The sequence below is a fragment of the Coenobita brevimanus genome, chromosome 26, assembly GCF_032717465.1.
Source record: "Coenobita brevimanus isolate Jiangsu-jjx chromosome 26, ASM3271746v2, whole genome shotgun sequence".
NCBI classification, from domain to species: domain Eukaryota; kingdom Metazoa; phylum Arthropoda; class Malacostraca; order Decapoda; family Coenobitidae; genus Coenobita; species Coenobita brevimanus.
This window is the reverse complement of record NC_136979.1, coordinates 36,399,966-36,407,465: the sequence shown is the minus strand read 5'-3', so window position 1 is coordinate 36,407,465 and position 7,500 is coordinate 36,399,966.

Genomic DNA, 7,500 nt, shown 5'->3' with positions numbered 1-7,500 from the left:
TATGCGCCGTCTCGATCATGTTTTGGTTCAGTTTTCTCCCTATTCTGTCAAACTTAAGGACCACTTACCTATGCAAGAATTGTCTTAGGTATGCCAGTGCATTCCTTCTCAACCGGTATATATTCTCGAAAAACACTTGATTGACTGACGGTGAAATGTTCTTGGTACCCATCAGCGAGTTGTTTCCTGATTTTTTTTTTTTTTTTTTACGTAGGTAGCGGACAGGTTGTTTTCAAAGCTTTCTTGTAAAACGACAACCACCTCTTTGAATTCTCTTGGCAAGTTAAATTTTGATTTGTCGTACATTCTGAAGCTGCTTTTTCTTATATTATTTTTACACTTAGAGAATGTGATTCTTTTGTTTTTCATAGGCCTGAAGACTCGTGGCATGTCAGTACGTTTTGCAGACCCTTGAATTGAAATGTGGAATCAGTGCCAAACTGATGGGAAACTAGAGTGTCCAACTAGAATCCATGTCTGATAGGTAGATATGGCAAATAAAGTGGTAGATGGATAAGTAGATCAACAAATGGCATAATTAAATATGTAAATTGTAGAAAAAAGTAAATACATCAGTCAATACATAGACCGTGAAAGGTACGAGGCGCGACTGAAGAGACCTTGAGTGAGCAGAGGAGAAAGATAAGGATGTATCTAGGGCTAGTAACCGGAATAATTCCACTGTATAGCTTCTTACAGACAGCAGTGTGTCTGCCTGGAGTGTCCATGTCTAAACCGTAACCATCATCGTCGTCGTCGTCGTCGTCACCATCAGGATTACTGTATTTTTTGCTCCTATAAATGTAATGGGTAGTATTCAGAAAATTGAACAGGAAAACACGGGAGTACAAGAAACTAACAGGAAAATGCCAAGTATAAAGAACCACATACTCAGTCACTCGCCGTTTATTAATCAACATTAATTCCCTCGAGAGTCTGTCTGGTGCAGTAAGAAAAGTCATGGTGATAAAGACATGAAACTAAGTGGTGGATTTCGTTCACCTAACGGGTATGGTCAGTAAACTGTCTCAGCCAACCCAGGTTTTCAGACGTCGACACAGAAGTAGCTGAAAAAGTACTTGTAGCTGTTGTGTCTATCAGTCAAGGCCTATCCATTGCTTGACGCCGCATCCTGTGAGGGGTGGCTTCGAGAAAACAACCTCCAGGCGTTTCTGTTCCTATTCAGTAACGATCCCATTTTCACTTGACACACCATCCTTCCTTACATCACATCTTATCTCATCATCTTGTCCTCGGTCTAACTTTACTTCTCCTCCCCTTGTGGTTGTAACTGTACCTGTAATAGTAGTTGTAGTGATAATTTAAGTTATAATTTAATGATAGTTTTGTAGCTGCAGTTGTAGTTACAAGGATTATATATGTAGTTGCATTTGTAGCTATGACTAATAATTCTCACAACATTGCAAGAAAGTTTTTGTATTACAGAAAAAAGAAGACATGAACAAACGGCAAGTGGAAAGTGGAAGAATTGCAGTAGCAGGAAATACAGAAGTTAAGGTAATAGAGGCAAGGCAGGGAGGCAAAAATTTCCAGCTGAAAATGGTGATGCTATACAAGAAAAGGTTGAAGTTGTTGCAAAAAGAGGGAGTCGCAATTGCAGAGACCCTCGCCACGGCCCATTCCCACCCTCCTCCCTATGTTGTTAGCTTTTTGTTTGTCTTTTTGTTTTTTTATGTGTGTGAGAGAGGGAGAGAAAAGGAGAGGGTGGGTAGTGTGGTAGGTAGGGTGTTTGTGCTACTCTGTCTCTCTTTTGCTTCTAGTTTCTTTTTAGCATCCACACACACACACACACACACACACACACACACACACACACACACACACACACACACACACACACACACACACATCATATCACCATTGTCTCTTAGTTTTACATCAAAGCCGTCATGGTGGTGACGTCTTTCAGTCTGAAGCGCAGAGAGCAAAGTAAATGAAAGCGGCTGTGCGTATTATTTTATTTTTGACCAGGAATTTGATTTAAACGTTCAGCACTGCCACGCCCACACAGACCCACCTACAGCCATGCCCCACCGTCCATCTCATATACAAGCCTATGTTTAATGGTATTACAGCACCAGTAACTTACGCGTATAATACTACCCTAGACAGATCCCTTTGCTGCTCTCTAGACAGTTTTCCCGTACATTCCACAGAAGACAAGCATACAGACATGCATTTTCAAAAGCACAATTAAGACGTATTAGTCGTGAAAACAACAAGACTTACGATCTGATATATTCGTTCTACCGCTTTTGTGTGTGTGTGTGTGTGTGTGTGTGTGTGTGTGTGTGTGTGTGTGTGTGTGTGTGTGTGTGTGTGTGTGTGTGTGTGTGTGTGTGTGTGTGTGTGTGTGTGTGTGTGTGTGTGTGTGTGTGTGTGTGTGTGTGTGTGTGTGTGTGTGTGTGTGTGTGTGTGTGTGTGTGTGTGTGTAAGGGAGTCCTCGGAATGTGAAGGTGTTGGACACAATTTCCACCAACCATTTTTGGTATGGCAAAGTCAGTTTCTGGTTTGTTCTTGCTCACACTCCAGATTATTATATTCATCTTAGGAAGGTCCTGTCTCAGTGAAGGCCATCCCTACAAACCAAGTGGCACTGCACAATCGAAAAACCTCTATTCGCCTCTTGGGGATTCAAACCAATGTCCATAAGGCACGTAACCATCCCGACTGGCGCATCAGACAAATATAGTTGGTTTGTTTTCTCGTGACAGTGTTTCTTGACGCCTTTCCAGCCTAGTTAAAGGTCAGGTGTAGTTAGATTGGAAGATTTACTTTAAAAAATAACCAAGGACACTCATTTCTGCCTCATAACTAAGAAGGCTCATCAAATTTGACGCAGCCAGGACTTCAGTATTCGAGTTGTGAGTGACCCAGTTTCATCAGGTGTAAATAGCAGACTTTAGACGTTTGGTGTTAGCTTTAATTAAATACCCAAGTCTACTACAAGTTGACCCATTTTCTTTTCCATTAACCCATGTTCGATAGCCTATATTTCAGTGTTAATTTTCCCACCTCTTCTCTAATAAATTACCGCATATTTTGGATTAACTCTTCGCAATCTCGCTGTTACTGAATAATCTTTTAAGTGTACCAATCACTCTTTCTCATATCTAAGCTACTTTCTGCCAGACTCACCTTTATAAGTCACCTCATTATATGCACCCCATTTATCAACTCTGGCTGTATCATCCTCATTTTGTGCCACGAATTTCCCTCATTTTCTGCATCTTCCTGTTCTTTATCACCTGGTTTTCCGTATCCCATTTTCTATGTGACCACCGTTGCCCATTCTTCATCGCCCCCATTTCTTTCAGCCAGCCATTCCTATCACTCCATTTTCTCAGCCAGTCTGTTTTGTGTCAACTCCATTTTCTCAGCCACTCTGCTTTGTGTCAGTTACCCATTTGCTATTTCAATCACCCCATTTACCAGCAGACACCCAGTTTTCTATTCCATTCACCCATCTTCTGCATCCCTGTTCCCATCTTCCTCATTTTGCCACCCCATTTCTTCTCTCCGGATTCTTTGTTTCCCCATTGTCATTATCAGTTTTCTTCTGTCCCAAGTCAGGGTTTTCCCATTTTCTCTCCCATCCTCCCCATGGCAATCACAGTCACCCCATTTACTTGTTCCAGTACCCGGCTTTAACATTTTCCATCATTTCCACACCACATTCCATTATATTCGCCCAATTTTCTGCGTCCACTTTATCAGCTTCCCCATTTTTATCATTTACCCCATTTTCTGTCACCCCATTTTCTCCCACTTCCTGGCTTCCCCACATTCTATTAGCCACCCTATTTTCATTCCCCTCATATTCTGCCATCCCATTTTCTGTCACCTCATTCTTTGCCGCCCCATTTTGTCACCCCATTTTCTGTCACCGCATTTGTCACCCCATTTTCTGTGTCCTGAATTCCTGGCTTCCCCGTTTTTTATCAGGCGCGTCATTGCCAACTTTGCCGCTGCGATTATTATGAGTGATGGAGGGCGGAGAATTTGAACGCAGACTTTTATAATTACTTTTTTTATGCACTCGTGTTTTTGTTGCTGAGCTTGTTGGGGTCCGTGTTTGTTGTGTGTTTGTTGTTTAGAATTTATTTTGAGGTATCGCGGACTTGTGTATGTTTTGTTTTGTGTTTGTATTTATTTATTTTTTATTTTTTTGTAGCCTACTTTGGTATATTGTATTAAGGATTCTATGTATTTTAGTTTTCATCTCTCTCTCTCTCTCTCTCTCTCTCTCTCTCTCTCTCTCTCTCTCTCTCTCTCTCTCTCTCTCAGTTGGAGCATTGTTTAATAAATACTGTTTCTACACCCTTTGTGCTTAGTAGGCCTTTTTTTAATGTTTAATGCTATTTTCATTGACTCTTAGTATATTTTACCTTATAACAAATGCCTCGAAAGAACAAATACTTCTTTTGTTGTTTGTTTCCCTTGTACAGCTTTGGACCGTTCATTGTATTATTATTTTCCTTTCACTTCATTTCCGCCCCCCGCTCCCCCCGCCTGTTTCCATCCCCTTCCCCTTCTCCATTGGTTTCTTGTGTCTTATCCTCCTTTCCTTTCTTTCACTTCTACTTTCCTTTCGTTCTCCATCCTTTCATCTCCAGCCCTTCCCTTCTCTTCCCATCCCTTTCCTTCAGTTCTCTTTCCCTCCCTCCCCTTCCCTGTCTTTCCTCCCCACTCCTTCTCTTCCTCTTCTCTTCCGTTCCTTCCCTTCCCACCCCTTCCCTTCCCCTCTCCTTTCCATCCGTTCATCTCCCCCTCCCCTGCCACTCTCCTCCATCTCTCCTCTTCCTTCCCTTTTCTCTTCACCTCCCAGCCTGTAGGAGGGGCCGGAAGCTGGATACATTAAGCACCATCTAATGACTGGAGGAAGTAGAGAGGGAGCTGCCCACTGATGGCGGGGAGGAGGGAGAAGGAAAGCAGGAAGAGGGAGAGGGAGTATAGGATGGAAAGAGATGGGGAGGGGAGAAGGGAGAGGAAAGAGACAGGAGAGGAAAGTGAAGACGGTAGAGGAAGAGGCTAGAGAGGCAGAAAGATGAAAGTGAGGACAATAAGAGAAGAGGAGAAGAAATTGTTAGAAAATTTTTCATTTGAGGGCAACTTGGCCAGAACCAGTTTGCCACAAATGATCTCTCCTAAATTAAACCAAATCGCCTGGTGATATATATATATATATATATATATATATATATATATATATATATATATATATATATATATATAAGATTGAGAGGGAATTGAGGAAAGAAGTGAGGGAGAAATGAAGAAGAGAGGTGAAATGGAAGGAGCATCCAGATGGTGTGAGAAGAGAAAGAACGTAAAGAGAAAATAAAAAGATGACGGAGAGGGTGATAGGAAGCCATAAGGGGAATAGAGCAGGGGAAGAAAGGAAAGTGAAAGAAGAAATAGAAATACTATTTTTTTTTTTTTTTCATTTTAGACTATTTTATTTTTCTTTCTTTCCATTCTCTCTTTACTGTAATTATCTTGTCAATCCAGCTCATTGCACCTAATTATTTTCTCAGTGTTTCAATTTTATTTCCCATTATATATCATTCGCATAATTTTCCTGTCTTATTATTTCCCAGTTTATCTACCCATTCCTTTTCTTCTCAGTTCATCTTCCAACTTCATATCCTTTAATAGTCTTAATTTTACCACTTCAGTTCGCCTTCCTCCTTCATCTGCCCCAGTTCCCATCTCCAGCCATCCCATTCCTTTCCCATCATCTTCTTCCCGCTATTTACCTCATTTTCCCATCGTTATCTCTGTCATTTACCATCCCACCCTCTTCTTGCCTTAAATCTTAGTCATCCCATTCTCTCTCTCTCTCTGTCTCTCTCTCTCTCTCTCTCTCTCTCTCTCTCTCTCTCTCTCTCTCTCTCTCTCTCTCTCTCTTCCGCCCTCCTCATAAATTGTCCCACACATTACCAATCTCCTCGTGTCTATCCATTACCCTCCTCCTTCTTCCTTCACTTCCTGTTTCCTCTTTCTCCATCTTGCTGTCTTTCCTCCTCTTCGTCCTCCTCCCGCCTCTTGTCTCTTCGTCCACCATATCCTTCTTTCTCCATCTCCTCCCCTTTTTCTATCGCGCCCTCCTATTCTGTCATCTCTCTCCTCCATTTCCTTCCATTTCCACGCTTCTCTTTCTCATACCCTCCGCCTTCCTCCTTGTTCTTCCTTCTCATTCTCTTCTTCCGTCGTCGTCTTCTTAGATCTTCCCCCTTCATCTCCTCTCTAACATTTCATCGTCTCCGTCCCCATCACTTCCTTGTATGCTTACTTTATCTCCCCTTTCCCTCCTTCATTTCCATATCCTTCCTCTTCGTTTCCCTTCTTCATCTCCTTCCTCGCCATCTCTTCCTCCTTCCATCTTCTCCTCCATATCCTCCCCTCCCTTCATCTCCCTCCTCCATCTTCCCCTCCTTCATTTCCTCCTCCAACTTCTCCATCTTTTATCGGCGATGGTGGTGGCCGTGTTTTCAGTCTCGGTCCGCCTGATTGCAGAAACTAATGGCAGGACTCCCGGTGGTCTAGTGGTCTCAGGCACCGGTCAGGGTCAAGGCCATGTGATTTCCGAAATGGTCTGAATCCCCAAGAGGCTGCTAGAGGGGTAAGTCGACCATCTACCGTTAATCTGTTCTTAGTTTTTCAGGCGATTTTATTCAGCTTAGGAAAGACTGAAGGGATGAAAGTGTTCTGGAGTTTCTTAGCCTAGCCTCGGGTGCCTACGCTTACTATGGGACTGGCTGTTTATCTGTTAACTAATGGGTGGATCGTGATGAAAATTTAAAGGATGCTTCGATTATCTCAGGACTGTAGTGATTAAATTTTGATGATTGTGCGTCAGAAAATGAGCCTCTCTCTCTCTCTCTCTCTCTCTCTCTCTCTCTCTCTCTCTCTCTCTCACACACACACACACACACACACACACACACACACACACACACACACACACACACACACACACACACACACACACACACACACACACACACACACACACACACACACATTAAACCCGTGTCGGAGTTTAATAGGAAAGAAGGGAGGGAGGGAGGAAGGGAGAAGTCAGGGAGGGAGGAAGAAATCAAGGAGGGAGGGAGGGTCACGGGGAAAGAGGTAGGGATGGAGGATGGTAAAGGGAGAGGAAGGGAGAGAGGTAGAGAAGGAAGGAAGGAAGGCAAGAGGAAGGATCATAGTAATTTAAGGAGGTAGGAGAACTGAGGAATGAGAGGAGAGCAGGGAGGGGAGAAGCCACAGAAGGAAGGGAGGGAAGGAGGGAGAAATGGAGGATCCCAATTATATAGGAAGGGAGGAAGACAAGTAGGAAGGAAGGGAGGCTGAGAGAGGATGCCAGGAAAAGAGGGAGGTAGACCGAGGCAGTGAAGGAGGGAGGAAGGGAGAGAAAAAATACAGTTAAAGAGAAAGGAAGGATAATAGTAAGAGACAAAGAGGTAAATTATG